We start from the raw sequence: 19,337 nt of genomic DNA, 5'->3' as shown, positions 1-19,337 counted from the left end.
CGTTTCTACCACGGGACTACGCCCAATATGCCCACAAGCAAGGACATTTTCATTTTCAATGTATTTATTGAGATTATTATTCACGCAAATAGGAATGGACGAGGAAGTAGGAGTGCTGCAGAACCTCCTAAAACAACCATTAATTCATAAGGTTTCAACTTTGTGTTAAACTATAGTGTTTTCCCTTTTCTTCCTGGGAAACAGGCTATATATGTAATACACAAGTAGGCTATCTGTGGTGGGAAAGAGGATTATGTTTCATCTGTTTAATATTATATGTATTAGTCCATTATTCCTTGTGATGCAGACTCTGTCGTGCACGACAACATTGAGGAGAGAGAGACAGAGAGGACAAAAGTGTACACAAAAACTGTCTTTGATCATGATTCATGAAGCCTACTGTTACTGTCCAATTCTCAGGTTTTTCAGTGACGTGAAGAGAGTCCAAGACAAGTGCAAGACTTTAAAAAAAAAAAGTGGATTCGAGACCGGACTCGAGTACTACAGCCCTGATTGAAAGAGTGTGGGGTGAAGGTGAGAGCTTGTTCAGACCAGCAGAAATATTCCACTCTGGTATACAGAGCCTGGGTGGCCTTGATTAATCCTGAGACCATTGTTCCCAGTGGATGGAGAGAGTGAGGAAGACAGACTGAGGTAGAGAGAAAATCAGGTGAGTCACAATAATCCTCTGCGGCTGCTAACAAAAGAAAATCCACAAGTACAGGCAAGGCAGCAACACACTGACACACACAATACCTCAGCAGGGCAATCACTCCACACCTAATCCACTCTCCCATTTATTTGTCACGCATCTACTCACTGAAAGTCCACAATAAAACTTCAAACAGGCAAGAGAATGGTACTGGAGTGAAGTCAGCCGACTCCACTGTAAAATGAGTTGAAGTCTTTTCATGTTTTGCCAGAAGACCTGAGGTTATAATATCCCTCCATTCCAACACAATGACTGTCTGTCTGAGCGGTCGCTCACTGTCACCTACCCCCACATGGCTTGGCTTTAAGGTCTCACAGTGTGTGTGTGTTTGAGATTGCTGAATGCGTGCAAACCCACTCAGTCCTCATTAACCCGTCGCCTCACTGCCAAGTCTCTTTTCACTCAACCCAGAGAGATATTGTCCTCTTTGGCAAAGTAACATGGTTGACATTGTGGCTTAACAAAAGTTGTGAGTTCAGGTTTTCTGTGGTGATACAAACGAAGAAATAAGGTTTCTAAAAAAGTGAGTCTGTGCAGGAGTAATTGGCAACAGGTCCTCCCACAGTCCGGTTTTTCCCCCCTTTTACAACCGAGTTGTTGCTGTTACAGACTTTAGTTTCTCCCTCTGTTTGGGAGCGTTGCGATGGCAGCGGAGGCCCACATTCTTCATGCACGGGGCGAAAATGAGATAGAGAGAGACAGGGAGAGCGGGAAAAGGAAGGAAAGAAGAAAGAGAAAGAGTGAATAGGTGAATGAGTGAGTCAGTTTTGTGTGTGTGTGTGTGTGTGTGTGTGTGTGTGTGTGTGTGTGTGTGACAGTCCGACAGCAGACAGTTTGGCTCTTTAGCATCTCAAAGCATCTGGCCTCAATTCGGACGTGAGAGGCTGCTGGAGAAGTGGGGTGAACGAAGCCTAGATTCTTTTTCTCTATATCACTCACACACATTTAACTGCGGAGAAACTCACAAAGTCCCTGTGGGGGTTGACAGAGAGAGCAGCCAGCGATCTATTGAAATGGGATGCAGTAGACGTCAATGACATGAAAGTAGCGACGCAGCCTCGTGAAAACACCATGGTCATTTGGGGACACAAACTGCCAATCAGACGCTTATTTAAGGGTCTTGTTTGAAATGAGTTGTCCTGTTAGTTTCTCCACAGAGAGCACTAGCTGACTCAAGAAAACTGAGGTTGCATGAATATTCAGTCAAGGTAAAATCTTTACCATATGTCAAAGCATATGCTCGTGCCCCTTCAAACTACGCCATGCTGTATGTACTTAATTATGTATGGATTAAAAATAAAGCTGTCATCTGAATGTCACTCTTTTGTTTTAAGAACACTAGGGTATCATCTGACATTTGTTTTTATACTATAGTGCCAATAACGTACCAGACTTTCAGTAAGGTATCACACTTTTTTCATATTTTTCTACAAAACACCTCTTTTCATTTAACAAAAAAAGCCAGAAACCATAGTTCAACATTTTGGGAAACACTCTTATTCACTTTCTTGCCGAGAGTTAGATGAGAAGATAGATACCGCTGTCATGTCTGTTGCCGGTTAGCTTAGCTTAGCATAAAGACTGTAAACGGGGGGAAACAGCTAGCCTGGCCCTGTCCAAAGGTTAAAAACTCCACCTACCAGCACCTCTTATGATAACTAATTAAAGGCCTTTACACACTAGGGGATTGATGAATAAACGACACAAAAATGCAAAATACTCGCCTGTGAATATTATATTATATGTCTAGGGCTTTTATTGTGAAAGGAGTAATTTGCTGTGATTGGTTGACGCCTTTATTCGCAGTGCGAATGCATAGAAAATACGACCCCTTTCCGAAAATATTTGTAATATTTGCGTTCTGTGTGGAAGAACTGACAAAAACAACAGTTTAAACAAAATAAATTGACGTGCAAATTAATTGCACAAAACAATGCCAGCCGGTGAGTAAAGGCCTTAACATGTAATATTTTCTTTGTGTAAAAAAATTACAAGGAGTGGCAGCTGGTTGGCCGTGACAACTAAATGATTCCTTTAAAAAGTCAAGTAAAAATAGGAACTATCTAAACAAATAAAAAGTAAATAAGATTAAGAATCTGACCAGACATTTGATGTTAGCTTTCATTACTCTTTTGATACATTTTTCAGTGTTTCCGTACCCAGCCCCACGCAGCAGTATAGAGCTGAAGAGTCTGCAGTCAGCTGGCATATAGGAGGAGATTGAGGTAACAGTATGTGAAATAGGGGACATTCCTGGGCCGCTCCAAATGTTGGATTTTCCAGTAGGTTTTCCAGTCGCTGACAGTTATCCAGCAGCGGTCAGTGGTCAGACCCGCAGACACTGGAAATACCAAGAATGCCGGTGGTAGAGACACAGGGATTAGTCTGGCCGGTGGACTACTGTTTGTCAGCATCAATGGCCAGTTCAGGCTTAACTTAATACAATAATTGGGGGCGGGTCTGATCTCTTATCAGTGCAGGTCATTTTGTTTTTCAGCATGGTGTGTACTGGAGTATATTTTGGAAAATCCAGGTCCTCAGGCTGTTCTGACTTCTCACTGTCCCAAATGTGGAAAGAAGAGTAAAGTTTTCCCTCCTAAACTTCCCTTCCTTTCCTCCCCCTGCTGCTTTGGTTGTGTGAACAGTGGAAGGCCATTGTTTCAGTTTAACAGAGGGCAGAGAGCAGAGCGACGGGGCCTGTTATCTCACACTGAGAGCAACACTTTGACTGACAATTGTGAGCCATAATGTGAGGGAGGAGGGAAGTGACGGGAGCCTGGATTGTAAGAGAGCGATTTACTTACTACAAGGCTTCTGTGAGGAGAAGTAGGCCACAATATCTGCTCAGCAAAGGTGTCAGCTTTAGCGTGAAATCACAGAATATAACACACACAATGACACACACACACACACACACAGTGCTACTACCAGGCAAATGAGTTCCACAGCAGCTATTACATAAGCAGCGACGCCTCACGCTAACTGTGCCAGCCTCGATGTATAATTCACATCCACTCATCTGAGAAAATATCTGACACGGCAAAGAAGCACATGTGCAGACGTATTCAGACACACTGTCCGTGCCGCTGTAATGATGGAGGGGAGTGGGGGGGGGGGGACAGACTGGCATGGAAAACACTCATTCAGCAAACTGAATAAAAGCCAGGCCGACGTCTAATCTCTCGCTGTCTTCCTGTGTTTCTGTCTGTCTCTCTCTCAGTCTCCCTCTTTCAGTGCTCCACCATGCTTCTCAACTCGAGGCTTTGCATAAATACCTGGCATGACATTCAGCTCGACGGGATCACTGGAAAATAACGGAGCCGGGGATGGGAAGTCGAATCAAATCCAGTTTCGTATCCTTTAACGAATCTTTTTGGAAGGGGGAGCAAAGAAGGAGGGCAAAAACAAGGTTTTGCTATCTTTTATTTGGAGCTACTTTACTACCTTTTAAAGCTTCAGTTGGCATCATTGGGAAAAAATTCCATAATAATCTTTCAGCATATTGTAATTCAAGTGTTCTGAGAAAACTAGACTTCTGCACCTCCTCATGGCTCTGTTTTCAGGCTTTAAAAAATCTAGCCCGTGACGGGAGACTTTGGCCAATCACAGGTAATTTCAGAGAGAGAGCGTTCTTATTGGCTGTTCATTAAACGGAAGCAGCTGTCAATCACTCACGAACTCCGATCAAACGGTCAAACTAGGCAGCGCTGATCAAATATGAATCAATATTCTATTACTGTAATGACTATTTCTCTCCTCAAATGTTTTCAGAAACATCTTGTAGTGTACTGTTTAGCTGGAAAATGATAAAGTTTGCTCCAGCTGGTGGGCGGTGCTTGGGATTTCCTGAACAGATCGCAACATGACTGCCGGGTCACAAACTTCCTCATCTTACAGCTAAACAGTACACTACAAGATGATTCTGAAAACATTTGAGGCGAGAAATAGGCATTATAATAACAGAATATTGCTTCATATTTGATCAGCGCTGCCTAGTTTGACCATTTGATCGGAGTTTGCGAGTGATTGACAGCTGCTCAGAGACGGCAAGGCTCCAGCTCGGCTCTGATTGGTTGTTTTCCTCCGGTCTGTGAAATCTTGCAGATGCCATTAGGAGCACCGGCGGACACAGAGGCATATGATTTTTTTTTCAGGTTACCTGTCTCATGTACTACTGTCAGGATATAGTGATTGTTTTTTTAATCATATTTGCTCCATTTCCACCCACTGCAGCTTTAATGCTGTACATGTACACACCATACACACACACACACACACACACAGGAAGCATGAGTCAACATGGCTGGAAAGCGTATGCAACCTGCTACACGTGACATTTACCTCATTGTTTTGTTCAGAGCAGATGAGGTAACCCATCTCCTCCGTCTCTCTGTCCCCCCCCACTCGCACTCCCCTCCAGTTAAGCTTTACGTCAGCGTTGGCGTCTCGACACCTGCCCATTTAAAGCCGCTATGTTTATGGGGTGGAACGCCACTCCTTCTTACACCAAAACCCCCCAGTCTGCATAATTACAGTCTCCTCTCAAATGAAACCTCAACATGACACGGTCAAACAGACAGCTGCTACAAAGAGTTGAGTGAATGGAAGGCCCTCTAACCGCCCTGACTATAAACATATCTGCTGACACATCACTCTTGGGCCATAACAAACTTGATGAGAAACTACAATATGTGGCCCAGGGCACACGAGGAGTCTTGTAATTACATGCGTAGGGAAGACAGAAGAGAAACAACTGCAGCCTGCTTCTCCCAAAGTGCTTCGTCATCAAAAGAAACAAAGATTCCCCTCTGAGCCTTCTGGGTAAAAACATGTTTTGTACGGGTCACACTTCTGAGATGCAGCCTAATTGTCTGCTCTGGTAGAAATCTATCTGCTGCCTCATGCTCTTTCTTATCTTGAATGTGAGTGTGTGTGTGCAGGAGGCAGATTGAATAACACCTTCCTCCTCCTCTTTCCTCTTCCTCCTCCTCCTCCAGTCCAACTGTCCAGAGGGTGGGACAGCTTTTCGAAAGGCTGAAATTTCAAATCAATACCCCAACAGTCTGTAATGAGCAGATTACCAAGGGTCGGGATTAGAAAACCTGGGCTCACACACCACCAAAAACCCATCACTGCCACCTCAACAGATCCAAGCTGCCAGGTCTGTTTGTCCGGCTTGTGCAGGCCAAAAGTCTCCAGGGTCATTTAGAGCGGCTACAACTTTAGAAACTTTAACGCCAGTCAGCTGACTCTGAATCATCCAGCTGCCTTCAATCTCTGGAAAAAGGACAGGAAGTTTTCCAGGGATAATTATTTGACAAGTTATATCTCAGTTAATCCAGATTTCAGAAGACATCATCAACTTTTTCTGGCCTTCACTGACATTCCTAAACTAGTTTCCTATCCTGTTCAAATCAGTGTTTGTGTGTGTGAACGGGGCTGCCAAGCAACTTTTGTCTCAAACTCTTTCCGTTACACGCCTTCCATTATTGGCATTTCCGCAACTGACACCCTCTTAAGTGGCTTCACACCGACTCAAGGTGAATACAAAGTTTCCTCAGGCAAATTTGTCTTCACGCAAATGAAGCCAAACTGGGATAAAGGGCAGGGTGAAAGGGAGTTTGGAGAATTTAAGACGCACACATTTATGCAGCAGACACATGCACATGCACAAACTCACCCCAATGAGAGCCCTGCATCGCTGCCTCCACTTGTCTCTCTTGGTAAAAAAAGAAGTAAAAATCACTCCGGTCTCTGTTGACTCCCCGTCTCTCCTTCTTTTCCCCCCCGTCGTCTACCTCTTCTCTACAAAACTCCAGCTTCCTGCCGTTGCCTCTGCACCGCGCCAGGACTTCATATCCCGACACGAGGACTTTCAAATGGAAGCCCCCTTTATTTTCCTGTCCTCTCCTCCTTCTCCTCCTCTCTCTTCTCACTTCACTCCACTGTTCCTCTTCTCAGCTTTCCTTCCCTGCTGTCTGCCTTAGCACCGCCTCCCCCTCCTCCTCCTCATTCCTCCCTCCCCTCTCTCACTTTTTGTCTGCCAGCCCCCCTGCCTCCAGTTCCCCTCTTTTAACACACACTGCTTCTCTCTCCTCCCCCTTCTCTTTTTAGCCCGAGCTTCATCCATCCCCTCCTCTTTCACACACTCTGCATCAACACAATCCTGCGTCAGATTGAACATTTTTAGTAATTTTATCCACTATTTCTGATTAGTGGGTGTGTTTGTGTGTGAAAGCTGGATGGCCCACAGGCATTCAGTGGAACACCTCCTCTCACCCCACTGTTCAGCATCTATCCTTTGCCTGAATAACAGTGCAATTATGAAACAACATCGACCACATCAAGAGCTGCAGCCGCTATAGAGGGAGGGAGGGAGGGAGGGAGGGGGTCAATTCACTCAAATGGGGTAAATTACATAACATGTTTCTGTTCATCTTTGTGCCTGCACAGTCCACACGCTCCGCACGCTCTCATGTGCTGAGTTTATAATCAGCAGGTAACAGAAAGCAGGGAATGAATGACAGGAAAGGTTTTGCTTGTATTTTTAGTGATGTGTTGAAGCTGTTTGATCGGAGGTGAAGTTGAGAGGGTGATGGTAGAAAGAAAAGTGGGTGCAGTGAGACAGGCAATCTGTGGCTGTGTTAAGGCTGCAATTAGTGATTATTTTCTTTATCAATTAATCTGCTGATTATACATTAAAATTTCTTGTTTTGGCTGACTGACGGTCCGAAATCCAAGGACATTGAATTTGAAATCATATAAAACAAAGAAAAGCAGTCAATCCTCCCTTTTGAGAAGCTTGAAACACCAAATATTTGGCATTTGTAGCCACGCTTATGGCGTGGCTCGTTGGTTGGTAATGTTGGACTGTTTTGTCAGTCCATCACTTTGAGTGAAAACTCCAGAAATATCACAACAACTACTGGATGGATCTCCATGTCATTTTGTAAATATATCCAGATATCCAGAGGATGGATGCTAAACACTCTGGTGATCCCCTGACCTTTCCTCTAGCGCGGTCAAAATTACAATTTGGCCAATACTTTGCAAATGTTAGCATGCTAAAGCTGGGGACACACCAACCTGACATCAGAGAACTAGCGGCAACGAAGTCCGCCTGTTGTGTTGCCTCACGTCCCCTTTGTCTTGGCTGACAAGTTGCACCCAAACACACCACAAAGACTGCAGCCAACGGCCAGTTAGCACATACGTTCTGCACCTGCCTGAGATGAAACAACTCTCCACACCAGCAGGTGGCGGTAGACTGTATCTGTGTATTGGAATGATCAGATGAGATGAAGATACAAAATTAGAAGACCTTTCTGTGTTTTTCCTCTTGACTTTACTAGTTGGCTTGCTTTCCTCACTTCCGTTTCTCTTCTCGTGCACTGATTTGTTTAAGCTGAACAGCCAATCAGAGTGATTCCTCTCACCGACGGGCGGCGCCAACAATTCAACATGCTGAATCGGCCGAAAAAACTCCACCACGGGCCGACTCGAGCCGCCGGTGCGGGACACATCGCAAAAACTAGCCCGACGGACGCTGACCGACTGCCCCAAACTGTCCCAACGGCCGATCGTCGGCTTGGTGTGTTGGACCTTAACATATTAAACTATGATGGATAACATGGTAAACACACCTGCTATACATCACCATGTTAGTGTTGTCTGTTGTTAAAGCACTAAGCTACTAACAGATCACACACACACACACACACTGCTCTGCTGTGTGCTATACAACACTAACCACTCTGAGGTTATTGTTGTGTGCTTCCATGGAAAACCAGTAGGAGGACTGAGTAATGCTGGAGTAGAAGAGAGTGTGTGTGTCTTGTCTCTGTCTTTACTGGAACTGCCCCGTACCTCCCTCTGGGTCCCACGGTAACAACTGAGAAGAGAGTTCACTTCTGTTCTCTGACTTGGCACTTTACTGCCATTAACACAGCCCACCTCTCCATGCTGAAAGTACAACACCAGAAAGCTTTTTGAGTCTTTTATGTACGTGTGTGTGTAACAGCAAGAGTGTGTGTGTGAGTCAGCAAGAGTTTCTATTTCAGCTTAAAACCATGACAAAGAGCTGAAAGATGCTAAAATGCCCTGTAAAGCTGAGGGCAAGGTCTGGTGATAATTACATACAGTCTTCTTATCGATTGTTAACATAAAAATATTGATTCTTGCAGCTTTAACTTGCAAGAAACATGCATCAACACAAAATAAGCTACTGAGTCGGACTTATACGGAGTCCTTTGTGTTTTGAAAGTGATCTTGCTGCCTAAGCAGGCAGTGGGTATCGTTGTGGGACGACTAATGAAGGAAGGGGACAGCTGGGCTGGGCCAGGCTGAGCTTGACTGGAGGAAAGACGGAGAGCAGAGGAAACAGTGGATGTGTAATGGAGACGGTGGAAAGAAGAGAGGAAGACAGCTGCTGCTGCTGTGTGGACCACACAATATTATCACCCCACATGTCTCACAAACACTGTGAGGCCTTGAGCAGATAGAAATTATAAGGAGCTAATGTCAGGACTCAGTGCTGTGTGACTGCTCGTGGCCCAAAAGCAAACAAAAAGACGTTGTTGTGGCTATCCAATGCAGATTGACACAAATGAGTTGCTTTGTGAAAGAGGGACTGTAGAGAAAATAGGATCTGTGGCAGCAGTAAACAGACAAACACATCTTTCCTGCCTTCTTTGAGGTATTGCTGTCACCCGGCTGCCGTATGGAACAACACCGGCTCAGCCATAAATTCCTGACCCCTTGACCCCCTCATCTCCTCCTCCTCTAAACCCTCCTCCCTCCCTGTGTCACACACTCCAACTGCCATCCATCTCCAAACCCAATCCCTAACCGGACACTTCAAAGACGGAGGCCAAGACCCCCATTTCCATAAATGTGTGTGTGTGTCTGTGTGTGTGTGTGTGTGACAAAGTGACCACAGCGGGTCACTCCAAACTGAGCACACACCAAGAAGTCACACCATTGATCAACGTCCCCCAGCGCCCCGAAAGACAGGCAGAGAAAAAGAACAACACCGAAAGGGAGGGAGAGACAGAACAAGAGGCGTAGGAGGAGTGGGGGACGCATGAGTCAGCAAATATTGAAGGTCAACGTCGTCAGAGAAGGGTTTTGTCTGCAGAGGGCGTTTTATGTTTTTTGTGTGGTTCTTTACCTCAGAGTGTCGCCCAGCGTTCTCCGCCTGAAGGTCTGGGGGAGACGGGGAAACGGCAGAGAGCTCTCATCCCAGGACCTCGCTCCTCTCTGAGCCTCTCCTCCTACTCTCTGGCCTGAGGGGAAAACACAAAGCATTAATGTTGACTCAAAATTACATTGATGTTTGCAGCATTTACATTATATTAAACCTGCAATGCTTTTTTGGCCACCTGGGCGCAGCGGGAACAAGCTGTAAACACAGCATTGACATATCGTCACCTTTAAAGTTGATATGGCGAACTTTACTTTATTTACAGAACACATCCAGCAGTTACAGAGCAACATTAAGCCCAATATTCACTTTTAGCTCTGTTTTAGGTCTCCACCATCTCCTAAGGGAAATATTTGGCTTTGACTTTAGCTGCAGAATGCTTCACTGTGTTCACCAACTAGTTGCGACCTGTGTCTGCCTGCCATTTAGTGCTGGGAAGTCAATATTAAGTGGCTTTTTAGAACTTTTTCTCACTGAAAACAGCTGTCTGCTGCAGCTGAAAATGCCACAATGACAGCAGTGAGAGTGAACAGAAACAGTAAAGTTATTGGCCGAACGGCTAAACAATGAGTTGAATCTCACTAGAAAACTCTGTAATGCCGAGGAAAGCTGCAGATTCAAGTGATAATTATCGAGCGACTCCTTTCACATTGTCACACAGTTTTCTCATTGTTATTATTGTTATAAAATATTGACGATAGCCGCGTTCGGTATTAAAGAGCGCTGAGTGGTTATGGTGCCATCTATGAACAGCAATGTCCCCGCAGACCTTTGTTGCATGTCATTCCTGATCTCCATCTCTCTTCATTTCTTGTCCTCTCTCTACTGCCAAATATAGGCATCTACTTAAAGGAGCAGTGTGTAGGAGCTGGCGGCATCTAGTGGTGTGGTTGCAGTTTGCAACCAACTGAGTACCCCTCCGCTAACTCCTCCCTTTCCAAGATTGTGGTAACGTGAGCTACCGAGTTGAAAACCATGGTAATGCCGTAATAACATTACTTTAGGAGCGAAGGAAAGTCAGATGGCGGCTGGCAGTACCATGGTTCTGCACTCTGCGGCTCACGTTACCGTAGCTTCACAAGCGTGTCGGAGAACTACGGTGGCCTTCAGGGCTCATTCTAAGCTAACGAAAACACAACGATTCTTAGTTTCAGGTGATTATACACTAAAGAAAACATCAATACAGTATGATTATTATATTCCATTTCTGCTAATAGATCCCTCAAAATGTTACACACTGGCCCTTTAATGCTGGGCACACACTACATGAGAATCACGCCGATTTTGCATGGCCATTTTGTGAGATTTGCAGTTTTGAGAGTCGGGACTCTTGTTGCTCATGAATGAAATCTGTTAGTGATTGGTATGCTGTTTTGGACAAATCATTGCTCGCCACACACCATAGGAACAAAACTGTTAAGTCTATCACATCACAACAACATGTCTTTATGTGTGTGGTCTCTCCCATTTTCAACATCTGTTAAGATTTGAAAAATCTTTTAGTGTGGGCCAGCCTTAAGATAGTCAAGTCTTGGGCAACTTTGTGCAAGGAATGAATGTAGAAGTATATCTGAAGTGTGACTATTAGTTAGATCCAAAATTAAAGTCTAACTTTGTGAAACCAGCCCCTAAACAAGCATCGAAATGCAAATGAAAAATACAACCAAAAATACCAAGCAGGTAATGATGATCCAATCCTAACATAAAGATATTATGCATTTTTTGATACAAACTCTAACCTCACATAGTTAACACGTGAATGTGTGTTTGCATGTGCTTCCAACTTCAAAGTGTGGAGAAAGAACAACTTAACATAAAAAGGGGAGAAGAGAAAAAATGGAGGAAATTATAAAAGAAAAGGAGGTATCAAGGCAGTAGAGCTGATATATATTGATTTTGGTTATCATGTAATATCCTGAATTAGTGTTTCCTGGTTTTATGGGCTGCATAAGAATTAATCAAAACAAATCTCTGAGCTTATCGGACTTCAGATGAGCAATGAATTCCTGTGTTAATTTGATTGTCATATCCACAGTACTACTGTTTGTCTTTCTCAAAATATTCTTGTGTGTAAATATTAGTATAGACTGCAGTGCCAAAACTTTTGAAGTTTGATTTTGTCAGTATTACCACCCCCTGGTGTCCAATAACAGAAAACATACGCTCTTTTCTTCCATTTGAACACTGAATGGTTTTATCTTCTTTTCCCAAAAAATGCGAATTCACACTTTTTCATTTATGCTTTTTTTTATCTTCTGATCTCTTCCCTTCTTTCTCTTTGCTCTCTCTCCACCATCTCTCCACTCTCTACACAAGCAGCCAATGAGGTAATCAGTCAGCTTGTTACAGTCTGTTAAGTGATACGATACGACTATTGATTTTGGTCTCCGTGTCCCGGTGCAGGGGTCAGTCCTGAGCCTCAGGGCTGCTTTCAGGAACCACGAACAGATGATGCTGACTGGGCTCTTTCACAGCTATTGGAATATGGACAGTCACACAAAACTATTGTCAAGGCAAAATGTATCAGTTGGAGTTTGATGTTGTGTGACGGCACAGAAAATCAGCTATTCAGGTCAAACTTTGATCAACAATGGATGAAAATATCATATAGCTTCAACATGAGTGGCATTATGACATTAACCCAGATTATAAGGTTGAGAAATGTGCCAGATAGCTATAGAGATGCTGCAAAAAATGCTAATTTAATTTGGAAAACAGACACAATGCCTAACCTTTTAAACTAAATCAATACAATCCATTTCACTGTGACAAATGAGCACATAAAACATGACTATTGAATTAACCTTTAGATGTCCTTATATCTCTGATATAATGGTGTTTTTAAGGAGCTCAAATAGCATCAATATGGAGCAACCGTGAATTGAAATCATGTGTTGGTCTGTCAACAGAAAATCCCCCAAATTTCTGAATGGATTTCCATGAAATGTGGAGGTCAGTTAGGCTTCAGGCCAAGGCACGACTGATTAAAGTGGCAATCAGGATCTGGGATTCCTGCCATTAGATGATTATTGTGTTCCGCCATTTGAGGCCTGATTTGATGGCCACGTGCCTTGTAGTTGTTATTGTGAACACCAGCGAGACACAGCCCGATCATCTGCAGCTGAGAGTATGGGGTGAAGACATTAGTCTGTCTTAACAAGGAGCCCCCCAGGAGGACAGATGGTCAAGGTCTTCCCCGAGGGGCACAGGGGAAGGTTTGGGGGGGGAATTAATGAGATAACAGGGTGGGGATCTACTCAGATGTCCCACTCGCTTTAAATTGATCTGCATTAAAAACAAAAAATGTAATTAGTTATTTGATGCTATAGTAGCTATTGTACCAGAGAGGAGATGTAACTTTAACTTCCTATAACCGTCACAAGTCTGTGTGATAGAACATGTGTAAGTTTGATCATAAATTATCGTCTATCTATATATACATGCTTACGTCAGCATGCTAACATGCTCACAATGACAAATGCTAACATGCTGATGTTCAGCAGGTATAATGTTCAGCATGTTCACCATCTTAGTTTGGCGTGTTAGCATGCTAACACAAAGTACAGCTGAGCCTGATGGGAATGTCATTAATTCTGCAGGTGTTTAGTCATAAACTGAAATATTGGACAAATTATAACTTTGACCTGATGATGACACTAGATGAGTGAACATCCCCAAAGTTATTATAACTCATCCTGAAAAGAACATGAATGTCTGACCCCAAATTTCAACGCAATCCATACAATAGCTGTCGGGACATTTCATTCAAAACCACAAATATCAGCCTCATGGTGGCGCTAGAGGAAAAGTCAGGGGATCACCAATGTCACTGGGATCCATCCCCTGGCAACCATGAATGTATGCGCCAAATTTAATGGCAATCCATTCAATAATTATTGAGATACTTCAGTCTGGACCAAAGCAATGCACTGACCGACTGACATTGCCATCCATACAGCCATGCAATCAAGGAAAGACTTATATATTATAGAAACAGTGCTTTACAATTAAATACAGGCACGTGCACTCTACTGTATGCACACACGCACACATGCATGTATATGCACACATGAATGCATAGGTCTGACCCAGGCCTGCTTATGGTCAGCTTTACATTTTTTAATTTTCATAAAACCCACTTCAAGGTCAAAAGGCATGACCGGTGATGCTGTAATGATCTCTGCAGGGCTTGGAGTGCACGCACACACACACACACACACACACACATAGGCTGATGTGTGAACCCATGGGTGCAGATTAGATAGCGATTATTCATCCTTTAGATCATTGCTAGATAGATTACATCGCTATAGCAGCATATGTCCTCACCGCAGGGACCACACTTAATGGGAGTACAATGACACTATGATTCAGGGTCGCACTCCCGCAGGGTGCTGCAGTATTAACTTCAGCTAAGGGTGTCATTAAGGTTATGCAGTCTGTGTGCCTTGGGTTCACTGTTAATCACAATGCTTCTAACGTTATAGTTATTGGGTTACTCCAGGTCTCTGCTGTGTTCCAGTGCTGTACTGATGAGGAAGGAGTTAGAGGAGGGTGAAGGAGAAAGTAGCTGCCGCCTGTCACACAAAAGGCGTGGCTACATCTGTGCCAAGGTGACTGTTGCAGAATGAAGAGACTTATCTATCTAAATCTATATATAGCACATTTTGCTGCAACTAACCATTATTTTCTTTTTCGATTAATATTATTAATCTTTCAATAATGTTCTTGATTAATGGAATAACTGATTTCTTGTTTTGTTTATAAAATGCACAAAAATAACCAAAAATGTCCTTCACAGTTTTCTGGGTCCAAGGAGACAACTTCAGATGTCTTGTGTGGTCAGACCAAAAAAAGACATAATGAAAAAGAGAGATCTTGAATGAATGACTACACTGCAGCATATTCAAAACCCACAGATATTAAATTTACAATGATATAAAACACAGAAAAGCAGGGAATTCTCACATCTGTGCTGGAACAAAACATGTTTGGCATTTTTCCTTGAAAAATTGAATAATGGCATAGATTCTAAAAACAGTAAAAAAAAAAATATTTTTATTTTATTTTATTGATTAATCAACTACTGTAATTGCTTTAGCTCTAAAATATATGGACAAAAACATCTATTTTTGGTTAATCCAGTGAATTATAAATCACACTTCATCATTTTGGTGAGGAAACTTGGTAAATGCAACATTGCCATAAAGCATATCTTCTCAGTGATTTGCAACATTGACCACAAAAAAAAATTGCAGTCACCGAAACAATTAATCGATTAATTGATCGACAGAAAATAGCTTCAAAAATGGCAAAAATTCTCTGATTGCAGCTTCTCAGATGTGTTCAATTTTTCATGATTATCACTGCAAACTGAATATGTTTGGGGGTTTTGGACTGTATGTCAGACAAACCAGGCAATCAGAAGAAGTCAAGTGGACTTGTGATTCGCATTTCCACTATTTTCTGACATTTTATGGACCAAACGATTAATCAAAAATAAAGACAATAATCACTAGATAAGTTGATAATGAAAACACTGGAAAGTTGCAGCCCTAGCCAAAGATATTTAAGTGATAGCTACCTCTGTGTAAAATCTCCGTATATCATACTGCTCGTCCCCAGACATGTCTATTAAATAATAGAGTTTACAAGTCAACAGCACCAGAATAGAATCAATGGGAATAGTAAAACACTTCCCAGGAATAAAGCAGTCAGGTGATGCAATTTCTATGCACCTCTCTTTCCATTTCCGCTGTCATTAACTGAACACTCATATTGTACTCCGTGCCCGGCACTGCCATTTTCAATTTTTTTTTTCAAAGAAAGTGGAAAGCTGCTTTGTTGCCATAATATGCCCTGTGTGATGCTTGGCCCACTTTCCAGCCTGCTTTCATTGTGTAAGCACACATACATAAAACATGATTTGCTGCTTCAATTTTTGACTTTTATTCAGCGGGGATTTGGTGGCAGACAACATCAGAGCCATGAAAAGCAGAGCAGCAGCGAAATGCAGCTCTTGCTCTGATCCTCTGAACGAGGGAGGGGAGGAGAGAGATAGAGACGGAGAGTTGGCTGCGTTACAGAGAACACGGTTTAATCACTGACCTTCTACTCTTACAACTGAAGACAAATGGCCGTGATTAATGAGGGCCATTCATCTTATAGGTTACGAAAAAGAAACAATGGCAACTGCATTTGCCCGTGCTGCTCTGATAGATCTATCTGCTGTATGTATTAAACTCCAGTCCTGTTAGTTTGCACTTCACTTCTGATCAAGGTGCTCAGGTCAGGCTCGCTGTAGATCCAGTACTGTTCACTAGAGGGCAGCCTGTCTTAGTCTGGCAATGTCATGGTGGCTTCTCTCTATAGAAACTGATTGATATTCAGACCTCAGGGAAACACTGTTGTCACAACAATTAATAGAAGAACCAATTACTTGAATACATCTTGCACAAAACGGGCCCTCCAGCTTTGTTTTAATTCAATCCTTAAATCATCTCTTTCACCTTTTTTCCAGCAATTTATCACCTAGAAGAAAAGCATGAACTGAGACCAGTGGTAGAAGTACTGAGATCCTAAGTTGAAGTATCTATGTGACAAAGTCAAAGTACAAGTAGTACCAGTAAAAGAACTTGCTCTGCAGAACACATACATTATTACTAGGGCTGTCAATCGATTAAAACATTTAATTGCGATTAATCACACATTTTTTTATCCGTTCAAAATGTACCTTATTTGTAGTATTTATTACTCTTATCAACATGAGAATGGGCAAATATGCTTGCTTTATGCAAATGTATGTATATATTATATTATTGGAAATCAATTAACAACACGAAACAATGACAAATATTGTCCAGAAACCCTCACAGGTACTGCATTTAGCATAAAAAGTATGCTCAAATCATAACATGGCAAACTGCAGCCCAACAGGCAACATCAGCTGTCAGTGTGTCAGTGTGCTGACTTGACTATGACTTGCCCCAAACTGCATGTGATTATCATAAAGTGGGCATGTCTGTAAAGGGGAGACTCGTGGGTACCCAGAGAACCCATTTTCATTCACATATCTTGAGGTCAGAGGTCAAGGGACCCCTTTAAAAATGGCCATGACAGTTTTTCCTCATCAAAATTTAGCGCAAGTTTGAGTTATTTAGCCTCCTTCACGACAAATTAGTAAGACATGGTTGGTACCAATGGATTCCTTAGGTTTTCTAGTTTCATATGATACCAGTATTACTTCACTCTATCTTTAAAAAAGAAATCATAAAAACTGCACCCACTACAACTTTTTCAATTTGCATTAATGCGTTATCGCGTTAACTTTGACAGCCCTTGTTATTACATATTACATTATAAGATATAAGATTTGTAATACTGATGCATCAATGTGTAAGCAGCATGTTACTGTTGTAGCTGGTCGCAGTGGAGCTAGTTTATCTAAATCTGAGATGATTTATGAGGGTTGGAAAACAAAGTTCTGCAGCACAAATTTGTATCCATTTGTTTTACTTTCCTCTAATCTTTGCTTTTATTGTGAAACAATGGATCATTTGACCTTATTTAAAGGGAACAAACCAAGGAGTTTGGAGGGGAAATCATTCCTAGCATCTGAAATATGACAAGAGAAAACTAGACACGGCTTAGCAGAAGCATATAGCAGCGTGAAGTGGAAATACTCAAAATATCTCAACATTGTATTTACTCACATGCAGCACTAAATATGACTTTCCACCTCTGCCAGAGGAGAATGACCTCGTCATGTACAATCAGTGAAGTGAAACAGCTAATCGATACGCTCCCCCTCTAACTCTCCTTTCTCGACCCTCCTGTAATGTTCCTCTAAGATTTCAGATCTGAAGTCGTTCTCCTCGGTGGCCGGATTAGATGAGATGACATGAGATCGGGGGAGGGTGGGGGGGGATGGTGGCAGCAGCAGCGGCGTGTCAAATCTATCTCTGTAACCGATCTGAAGAGCAGCAACTGATGCTCAGCCACAGCCGCACACAATCAACCTCTACTATGGCGATCTTACCAGAAAAAAAAGGATGACGTTGCATGTTCACAGACAGCTGATGACTAATGATGGTCTTCTGTGGGGAAACAGTGAGACGTGGGCAGGAGGAGCAAAAGCTGACTGCATTGAGGAAATAAAGACAGCAGGAAGAAATTAAGGAATAAGGGGGAAAAAAAGACAGTAGGAAAGTTTTCATTTTCCTTTTCAGCGCTTCAACCATAGCCAGAGCCAAAAGCTTCGTCTTGGCTTTTGTCTGTCTCCAGCTCTATCAGCCTGCTGCTGCTGCTGTAACAATGTGTCTGTCTGGAGGATGTGATTCATCTCTTTTCATTTGTCTCATATTATTCTATGTCTTCCTGTCTTTAGCTTTTCTTCTATTATGTCAAATACATTTCTATGCACAGATTCCCTCTTTCTCAGCTCAAGGAGTAGGAACATAGCGTGCATGGGGAAGTTGTCACGGCGTAGGGGGTCTGCTACACCAGAGATCTGCACATATCTCACGGAAACACACTGAAGCACCTGTCAGCGTCTGGCTGCACTTGATCTGTGCACTGAACTTAAATGCAGAGAATCCGTGATGTCAAACTTCACGCCGGCTGCAGAAAAGTGAACGATTTTCGTCTCTATCATGTTTCACCATCCATGACTACCGCAGGGTGGTTTGTGCTGTCACAAGAACACATGGAAACAACTCTGAGGCCATATGTAGTTCATAGACCAGTGGTGGAAGAAGTACTCGGTTTCTTTACTTAAAGTACCAATATAACAAAATATAAATAAGCCATTATAAGTAAAAGGCCTGCGTTCAAAATCCTACTTAATGTAGGTAAAATACAGAAGTATTATCAGCAAAATGAAAAATAAAAGTATTTATTATGAAGGGTGACCCTATTTAGTGTCATACTGTTATTATATTTCTGCTACAAAAATGTGCATTCTTTTTTTATTTTTCTGTAATCTGTGCTGTTTTATGAAATATTGAATAATTTTACCACTCAGGGCCTCAAACAGAAACCATCTTAGGGAGCTTTCACAAGCCATAGTCCGTTTGGTTAGTCCGAATCACTGTGAAATTGATACTTTTGGTTTGTTTTCTATTTAGTCTGGTTCAGTTTCACAGTGCACAAATTAAAGCGGACCAAATAAAAACAATAATTTGCTGAGGGCCGTGTATGAAGGAGCGAATTTATCTTTTTTGTCTCAAAAGTTACAGCTTTTATGGAGGGAATCGAACTTTGATATATTGCGGTCTAAGTTTTTTCACTTTGACCCGGCACTGATCGACTGTGTGCACGAATTCCTTCTCCTCCAGTTTATCTCCAATGACTTCATATTTTTTGGGACTTCATTTAGCATGTTCTGTATGTTCTCTTCAGCCCAGATGTCAAGCGAACATCGTA

At 42.5% G+C, this 19,337-nt stretch overlaps 1 protein-coding gene across 2 annotated transcripts in view; it reads right to left on the bottom strand.

Annotated features, from left to right (window-relative positions):
- LOC119495804 (leucine zipper putative tumor suppressor 2 homolog) overlaps positions 1-19,337 on the bottom strand; it is a 50,676-nt gene that overhangs the window by 16,808 nt on the left and 14,531 nt on the right. The window contains exon 2 of one of the 2 annotated variants that reach the window (XM_037782613.1): positions 9,882-9,996. The gene's annotated coding sequence lies outside the window, so the exon portion shown is untranslated. Of the gene's footprint in view, positions 1-6,392; positions 6,702-9,881; positions 9,997-19,337 lie in introns of those variants that run through there. The other variant, XM_037782612.1, reaches the window with a different exon arrangement.

This window comes from Sebastes umbrosus, chromosome 10 (genome assembly GCF_015220745.1).
Source record: "Sebastes umbrosus isolate fSebUmb1 chromosome 10, fSebUmb1.pri, whole genome shotgun sequence".
Taxonomy (NCBI): domain Eukaryota; kingdom Metazoa; phylum Chordata; class Actinopteri; order Perciformes; family Sebastidae; genus Sebastes; species Sebastes umbrosus.
The sequence above is the reverse complement of the archived record's forward strand: the minus strand, read 5'-3'. Positions and strand labels throughout refer to the sequence as shown.